Source organism: Carassius auratus, unplaced genomic scaffold, assembly GCF_003368295.1.
Source record: "Carassius auratus strain Wakin unplaced genomic scaffold, ASM336829v1 scaf_tig00040886, whole genome shotgun sequence".
Taxonomy (NCBI): Eukaryota; Metazoa; Chordata; class Actinopteri; order Cypriniformes; family Cyprinidae; genus Carassius; species Carassius auratus.
This window is the reverse complement of record NW_020526616.1, coordinates 5,001-12,500: the sequence shown is the minus strand read 5'-3', so window position 1 is coordinate 12,500 and position 7,500 is coordinate 5,001. Positions and strand designations below refer to the sequence as shown.

At 41.0% G+C, this 7,500-nt stretch overlaps 12 non-coding genes and 1 pseudogene across 12 annotated transcripts; all 13 read left to right on the top strand.

Annotated features, from left to right (window-relative positions):
• The first annotated feature begins 350 nt into the window (after positions 1–350).
• On the top strand, positions 351–469 carry LOC113084912 (5S ribosomal RNA). The gene has a single exon (XR_003283874.1). It is a non-coding gene; the product is annotated as a 5S ribosomal RNA (ribosomal RNA).
• Positions 470–825: 356 nt separating this feature from the next.
• Positions 826–944, top strand: LOC113084899 (5S ribosomal RNA). Its single transcript, XR_003283862.1, has one exon. It is a non-coding gene; the product is annotated as a 5S ribosomal RNA (ribosomal RNA).
• Positions 945–1,310: 366 nt separating this feature from the next.
• Positions 1,311–1,429, top strand: LOC113084898 (5S ribosomal RNA). Its single transcript, XR_003283861.1, has one exon. It is a non-coding gene; the product is annotated as a 5S ribosomal RNA (ribosomal RNA).
• A 766-nt stretch (positions 1,430–2,195) lies between these two features.
• On the top strand, positions 2,196–2,314 carry LOC113084919 (5S ribosomal RNA). Its single transcript, XR_003283881.1, has one exon. It is a non-coding gene; the product is annotated as a 5S ribosomal RNA (ribosomal RNA).
• A 222-nt stretch (positions 2,315–2,536) lies between these two features.
• Positions 2,537–2,655, top strand: LOC113084897 (5S ribosomal RNA). Its single transcript, XR_003283860.1, has one exon. It is a non-coding gene; the product is annotated as a 5S ribosomal RNA (ribosomal RNA).
• Positions 2,656–3,165: 510 nt separating this feature from the next.
• LOC113084896 (5S ribosomal RNA) lies at positions 3,166–3,284 on the top strand. Its single transcript, XR_003283859.1, has one exon. It is a non-coding gene; the product is annotated as a 5S ribosomal RNA (ribosomal RNA).
• A 511-nt stretch (positions 3,285–3,795) lies between these two features.
• On the top strand, positions 3,796–3,914 carry LOC113084895 (5S ribosomal RNA). The gene has a single exon (XR_003283858.1). It is a non-coding gene; the product is annotated as a 5S ribosomal RNA (ribosomal RNA).
• A 359-nt stretch (positions 3,915–4,273) lies between these two features.
• LOC113084918 (5S ribosomal RNA) lies at positions 4,274–4,393 on the top strand. Its single transcript, XR_003283880.1, has one exon. It is a non-coding gene; the product is annotated as a 5S ribosomal RNA (ribosomal RNA).
• A 478-nt stretch (positions 4,394–4,871) lies between these two features.
• LOC113084930 (uncharacterized) lies at positions 4,872–4,991 on the top strand (annotated as a pseudogene).
• A 367-nt stretch (positions 4,992–5,358) lies between these two features.
• On the top strand, positions 5,359–5,476 carry LOC113084923 (5S ribosomal RNA). Its single transcript, XR_003283885.1, has one exon. It is a non-coding gene; the product is annotated as a 5S ribosomal RNA (ribosomal RNA).
• Positions 5,477–5,837: 361 nt separating this feature from the next.
• Positions 5,838–5,956, top strand: LOC113084894 (5S ribosomal RNA). Its single transcript, XR_003283857.1, has one exon. It is a non-coding gene; the product is annotated as a 5S ribosomal RNA (ribosomal RNA).
• A 369-nt stretch (positions 5,957–6,325) lies between these two features.
• Positions 6,326–6,444, top strand: LOC113084893 (5S ribosomal RNA). The gene has a single exon (XR_003283856.1). It is a non-coding gene; the product is annotated as a 5S ribosomal RNA (ribosomal RNA).
• A 767-nt stretch (positions 6,445–7,211) lies between these two features.
• Positions 7,212–7,331, top strand: LOC113084927 (5S ribosomal RNA). The gene has a single exon (XR_003283889.1). It is a non-coding gene; the product is annotated as a 5S ribosomal RNA (ribosomal RNA).
• Positions 7,332–7,500: the final 169 nt, after the last annotated feature.

Genomic DNA, 7,500 nt, shown 5'->3' with positions numbered 1-7,500 from the left:
AATTTTGCCAAAAAATAGAGTCAATGCCCGATCTCTGAATATTTGCAGCTTTGGGCCTGGTTAGTACATGGATGGGAGACTGCCTGGGAATACCAGGTGCTTTAATCTTTTTGGAAAATTTCACGAATTATATAATAATCTTTCATTAAAAAAAAAAAAAAAAAAAAAAAAAAAAGAGTCAATGCCCGATCTCTGAATCTTAGCAGGTTTAGGTCTGGTTAGTACTTTGATGAGAGACTGCCTAGGAATACCAGGTGCTTTAAGCTTTTGGGTTTTCTTTCCTACTTATATAATGTACTGGCGATAAGATTGGCTGGTCTTTAAATAGCCCTCTCTTTGCAGCAAACTTCGCTTATGGCCATACCAACCTGGCTATGCCCGATCTCGTCTGATCTCGGAAGCTAAGCAGGTTTGGGCCTGGTTAGTACTTGGATGGGAGACCGCCTGGGAATACCAGGTGCTGTAAGCTTTTTGGAAATTTTTCACTTAGTATATAATAATTTTGCCAAAAAATAGTCAATGCCCGATCTCTGAATCTTAGCAGGTTTAGGTCTGGTTAGTACTTTGATGAGAGACTGCCTGTTAATTCCAGGTGCTGTAAGCTTTTTGGACATTTTTCACTTAGTATATAATAATTTTGCCAAAAAATAGAGTCAATGCCCGATCTCTGAATCTTAGCAGGTTTAGGTCTGGTTAGGACTTTGATGAGAGACTGCCTAGGAATACCAGGTGCTTTAAGCTTTTGGGCTTTCTTTCCTACTTATATAATGTACTGGCGATAAGATTGGCTGCTCTTTAAATAGCCCTCTCTTTGCAGCAGACTTCGCTTACGGCCATACCAACCTGGCTATGCCCGATCTCGTCTGATCTCGGAAGCTAAGCAGGTTTGGGCCTGGTTAGTACTTGGATGGGAGACCGCCTGGGAATACCAGGTGCTGTAAGCTTTTTGGACATTTTTCACTTAGTTTATAATAATTTTGCCAAAAAATAGAGTCAATGCCCGATCTCTGAATATTTGCAGGTTTGGGCCTGGTTAGTACATGGATGGGAGACTGCCTGGGAATACCAGGTGCTTTAATCTTTTTGGAAAATTTCACGAATTATATAATAATCTTTCATTAAAAAAAAAAAAAAAGAGTCAATGCCCGATCTCTGAATCTTAGCAGGTTTAGGTCTGGTTAGTACTTTGATGAGAGACTGCCTAGGAATACCAGGTGCTTTAAGCTTTTGGGCTTTCTTTCCTACTTATATAATGTACTGGCGATAAGATTGGCTGCTCTTTAAATAGCCCTATCTTTGCAGCAGACTTCGCTTACGGCCATACCAACCTGGCTATGCCCGATCTCGTCTGATCTCGGAAGCTAAGCAGGTTTGGGCCTGGTTAGTACTTGGATGGGAGACCGCCTGGGAATACCAGGTGCTGTAAGCTTTTTGGAAATTTTTCACTTAGTATATAATAATTTTGCCAAAAAATAGAGTCAATGCCGGATCTCTGAATCTTAGCAGGTTTGGGCCTGGTTAGTACATGGATGGGACACTGCCTGTTAATACCAGGTGCTGTAAGCTTTTTGGACATTTTTCACTTAGTATATAATAATTTTGCCAAAAAATAGAGTCAATGCCCGATCTCTGAATATTTGCAGCTTTGGGCGTGGTTAGTACATGGATGGGAGACTGCCTGGGAATACCAGGTGCTTTAATCTTTTTGGAAAATTTCACGAATTATATAATAATCTTTCATTAAAAAAAAAAAAAAAAAAAAAAATAGTCAATGCCCGATCTCTGAATCTTAGCAGGTTAAGGTCTGGTTAGTACTTTGATGAGAGACTGCCTAGGAATACCAGGTGCTTTAAGCTTTTGGGTTTTTCCTACTTTCCCTACTAGAGTCAATGCCCGATCTCTGAATCTTAGCAGGTTTGGGCCTGGTTAGTACTTGGATGGGAGACCGCCTGGGAATACCAGGTGCTGTAAGCTTTTTGGACATTTTTCACTTAGTATATAATAATTTTGCCAAAAAATAGAGTCAATGCCCGATCTCTGAATCTTAGCAGGTTTAGGTCTGGTTAGTACTTTGATGAGAGACTTTCTAGGAATACCAGGTGCTTTAAGCTTTTGGGCGTTCTTTCCTACTTATATAATGTACTGGCGATAAGATTGGCTGCTCTTTAAATAGCCCTCTCTTTGCAGCAGACATCGCTTACCGCCATACCAACCTGGCTATGCCCGATCTCGTCTGATCTCGGAAGCTAAGCAGGTTTGGGCCTGGTTAGTACTTGGATGGGAGACCGCCTGGGAATACCAGGTACTGTAAGCTTTTTGGACATTTTTCACTTAGTTTATAATAATTTTGCCAAAAAATAGAGTCAATGCCCGATTTCTGAATCTTAGCAGGTTTAGGTCTGGTTAGTACTTTGATGAGAGACTGCCTAGGAATACCAGGTGCTTTAAGCTTTTGGGTTTTCTTTCCTACTTATATAATGTACTGGCGATAAGATTGGCTGGTCTTTAAATAGCCCTCTCATTGCAGGCAGACTTCGCTTACGGCCATACCAACCTGGCTATGCCCGATCTCGTCTGATCTCGGAAGCTAAGCAGGTTTGGGCCTGGTTAGTACTTGGATGGGAGACCGCCTGGGAATACCAGGTGCTGTAAGCTTTTTGGAAATTTTTCACTTAGTATATAATAATTTTGCCAAAAAATAGAGTCAATGCCGGATCTCTGAATCTTAGCAGGTTTGGGCCTGGTTAGTACATGGATGGGAGACTGCCTGTTAATACCAGGTGCTGTAAGCTTTTTGGACATTTTTCACTTAGTATATAATAATTTTGCCAAAAAATAGAGTCAATGCCCGATCTCTGAATATTTGCAGCTTTGGGCGTGGTTAGTACATGGATGGGAGACTGCCTGGGAATACCAGGTGCTTTAATCTTTTTGGAAAATTTCACGAATTATATAATAATCTTTCATTAAAAAAAAAAAAAAAAAAAAAAGAGTCAATGCCCGATCTCTGAATCTTAGCAGGTTTAGGTCTGGTTAGTACTTTGATGAGAGACTGCCTAGGAATACCAGGTGCTTTAAGCTTTTGGGTTTTCTTTCCTACTTATATAATGTACTGGCGATAAGATTGGCTGGTCTTTAAATAGCCCTCTCATTGCAGCAGACTTCGCTTACGGCCATACCAACCTGGCTATGCCCGATCTCGTCTGATCTCGGAAGCTAAGCAGGTTTGGGCCTGGTTAGTACTTGGATGGGAGACCGCCTGGGAATACCAGGTGCTGTAAGCTTTTTGGAAATTTTTCACTTAGTATATAATAATTTTGCCAAAAAATAGAGTCAATGCCGGATCTCTGAATCTTAGCAGGTTTGGGCCTGGTTAGTACATGGAAGGGAGACTGCCTGTTAATACCAGGTGCTGTAAGCTTTTTGGACATTTTTCACTTAGTATATAATAATTTTGCCAAAAAATAGAGTCAATGCCCGATCTCTGAATATTTGCAGCTTTGGGCCGTGGTTAGTACATGGATGGGAGACTGCCTGGGAATACCAGGTGCTTTAATCTTTTTGGAAAATTTCACGAATTATATAATAATCTTTCATTAAAAAAAAAAAAAAAAAAAAAAGAGTCAATGCCCGATCTCTGAATCTTAGCAGGTTTAGGTCTGGTTAGTACCTTGATGAGAGACTGCCTAGGAATACCAGGTGCTTTAAGCTTTTGGGTTTTCTTTCCTACTTATATAATGTACTGGCGATAAGATTGGCTGGTCTTTAAATAGCCCTCTCTTTGCAACAGACTTCGCTTACGGCCATACCAACCTGGCTATGCCCGATCTCGTCTGATCTCGGAAGCTAAGCAGGTTTGGGCCTGGTTAGTACTTGGATGGGAGACCGCCTGGGAATACCAGGTGCTGTAAGCTTTTTGGAAATTTTTCACTTAGTATATAATAATTTTGCCAAAAAAATAGAGTCAATGCCGGATCTCTGAATCTTAGCAGGTTTGGGCCTGGTTAGTACATGGATGGGAGACTGCCTGTTAATACCAGGTGCTGTAAGCTTTTTGGAAATTTTTCACTTAGTATATAATAATTTTGCCATAAAATAGAGTCAATGCCCGATCTCTGAATCTTAGCAGGTTTAGGTCTGGTTAGTACTTTGATGAGAGACTGCCTAGGAATACCAGGTGCTTTAAGCTTTTGGGCTTTCTTTCCTACTTATATAATGTACTGGCGATAAGATTGGCTGCTCTTTAAATAGCCCTATCTTTGCAGCAGACTTCGCTTACGGCCATAACCAACCTGGCTATGCCCGATCTCGTCTGATCTCGGAAGCTAAGCAGGTTTGGGCCTGGTTAGTACTTGGATGGGAGACCCCCTGGGAATACCAGGTGCTGTAAGCTATTTGGACATTTTTCACTTAGTTTATAATAATTTTGCCAAAAAATAGTCAATGCCCGATCTCTGAATCTTAGCAGGTTTAGGTCTGGTTAGTACTTTGATGAGAGACTGCCTAGGAATACCAGGTGCTTTAAGCTTTTGGGTTTTTCTTTCCTACTTTCCTACTAGAGTCAATGCCCGATCTCTGAATCTTAGCAGGTTTAGGCCTGGTTAGTACTTGGATGGGAGACCGCCTGGGAATACCAGGTGCTGTAAGCTTTTTGGACATTTTTCACTTAGTATATAATAATTTTTGCCAAAAAATAGAGTCAATGCCCGATCTCTGAATCTTAGCAGGTTTAGGTCTGGTTAGTACTTTGATGAGAGACTTTCTAGGAATACCAGGTGCTTTAAGCTTTTGGGCTTTCTTTCCTACTTATATAATGTACTGGCGATAAGATTGGCTGCTCTTTAAATAGCCCTCTCTTTGCAGCAGACTTAGCTTACCGCCATACCAACCTGGCTATGCCCGATCTCGTCTGATCTCGGAAGCTAAGTAGGTTTGGGCCTGGTTAGTACTTGGATGGGGAGACCGCCTGGGAATACCAGGTACTGTAAGCTTTTTGGACATTTTTCACTTAGTTTATAATAATTTTGCCAAAAAATTAGAGTCAATGCCGATCTCTGAATATTTGCAGCTTTGGGCGTGGTTAGTACATGGATGGGAGACTGCCTGGGAATACCAGGTGCTTTAATCTTTTGGAAAATTTCACGAATTATATAATAATCTTTCCATTAAAAAAAAAAAAAAAAAGAGTCAATGCCCGATCTCTCAATCTTAGCAGTTTAGGTCTGGTTAGTAACTTTGATGAGAGACTGCCTAGGAATACCAGGTGCTTTAAGCTTTTGGGTTTTCTTTCCTACTTATATAATGTACTGGCGATAAGATTGGCTGCTCTTAAATAGCCCTCTCTTTGCAACAGACTTCGCTTACGGCGTACCAACCTGGCTATGCCCGATCTCGTCTGATCTCGGAAGCTAAGCAGGTTTGGGCCTGGTTAGTACTTGGATGGGAGACCGCCTGGGAATACCAGGTGCTGTAAGCTTTTTGGAAATTTTTCACTTAGTTATATAATAATTTTGCCAAAAAATAGTCAATGCCCGATCTCTGGAATCTTAGCAGGTTTAGGTCTGGTTAGTACTTTGATGAGAGACTGCCTGTTAATTCCAGGTGCTGTAAGCTTTTTGGACATTTTTCACTTTAGTATATAATAATTTTGCCAAAAAATAGAGTCAATGCCCGATCTCTTGAATCTTAGCAGGTTTTAGGTCTGGTTAGGACTTTGATGAGAGACTGCCTAGGAATACCAGGTGCTTTAAGCTTTTGGGCTTTCTTTCCTACTTATATAATGTACTGGCGATAAGATTGGCTGCTCTTTAAATAGCCCTCTCTTTGCAGCAGACTTCGCTTACGGCCATACCAACCTGGCTATGCCCGATCTCGTCTGATCTCGGAAGCTAAGCAGGTTTGGGCCTGGTTAGTACTTGGATGGGAGACCGCCTGGGAATACCAGGTGCTGTAAGCTTTTTGGACATTTTTCACTTAGTTTATAATAATTTTGCCAAAAAATAGAGTCAATGCCCGATCTCTGAATATTTGCAGGTTTGGGCCTGGTTAGTACATGGATGGGAGACTGCCTGGGAATACCAGGTGCTTTAATCTTTTTGGAAAATTTCACGAATTATATAATAATCTTTCATTAAAAAAAAAAAAAAAAAAGAGTCAATGCCCGATCTCTGAATCTTAGCAGGTTTAGGTCTGGTTAGTACTTTGATGAGAGACTGCCTAGGAATACCAGGTGCTTTAAGCTTTTGGGCTTTCTTTCCTACTTATATAATGTACTGGCGATAAGATTGGCTGCTCTTTAAATAGCCCTATCTTTGCAGCAGACTTCGCTTACGGCCATACCAACCTGGCTATGCCCGATCTCGTCTGATCTCGGAAGCTAAGCAGGTTTGGGCCTGGTTAGTACTTGGATGGGAGACCGCCTGGGAATACCAGGTGCTGTAAGCTTTTTGGAAATTTTTCACTTAGTATATAATAATTTTGCCAAAAAATAGAGTCAATGCCGGATCTCTGAATCTTAGCAGGTTTGGGCCTGGTTAGTACATGGATGGGACACTGCCTGTTAATACCAGGTGCTGTAAGCTTTTTGGACATTTTTCACTTAGTATATAATAATTTTGCCAAAAAATAGAGTCAATGCCCGATCTCTGAATATTTGCAGCTTTGGGCGTGGTTAGTACATGGATGGGAGACTGCCTGGGAATACCAGGTGCTTTAATCTTTTTGGAAAATTTCACGAATTATATAATAATCTTTCATTAAAAAAAAAAAAAAAAAAAAAAAAATAGTCAATGCCCGATCTCTGAATCTTAGCAGGTTAAGGTCTGGTTAGTACTTTGATGAGAGACTGCCTAGGAATACCAGGTGCTTTAAGCTTTTGGGTTTTTCCTACTTTCCTACTAGAGTCAATGCCCGATCTCTGAATCTTAGCAGGTTTGGGCCTGGTTAGTACTTGGATGGGAGACCGCCTGGGAATACCAGGTGCTGTAAGCTTTTTGGACATTTTTCACTTAGTATATAATAATTTTGCCAAAAAATAGAGTCAATGCCCGATCTCTGAATCTTAGCAGGTTTAGGTCTGGTTAGTACTTTGATGAGAGACTTTCTAGGAATACCAGGTGCTTTAAGCTTTTGGGCGTTCTTTCCTACTTATATAATGTACTGGCGATAAGATTGGCTGCTCTTTAAATAGCCCTCTCTTTGCAGCAGACATCGCTTACCGCCATACCAACCTGGCTATGCCCGATCTCGTCTGATCTCGGAAGCTAAGCAGGTTTGGGCCTGGTTAGTACTTGGATGGGGAGACCGCCTGGGAATACCAGGTACTGTAAGCTTTTTGGACATTTTTCACTTAGTTTATAATAATTTTGCCAAAAAATAGAGTCAATGCCCGATTTCTGAATCTTAGCAGGTTTAGGTCTGGTTAGTACTTTGATGAGAGACTGCCTAGGAATACCAGGTGCTTTAAGCTTTTGGGTTTTCTTTCCTACTTATATAATGTAC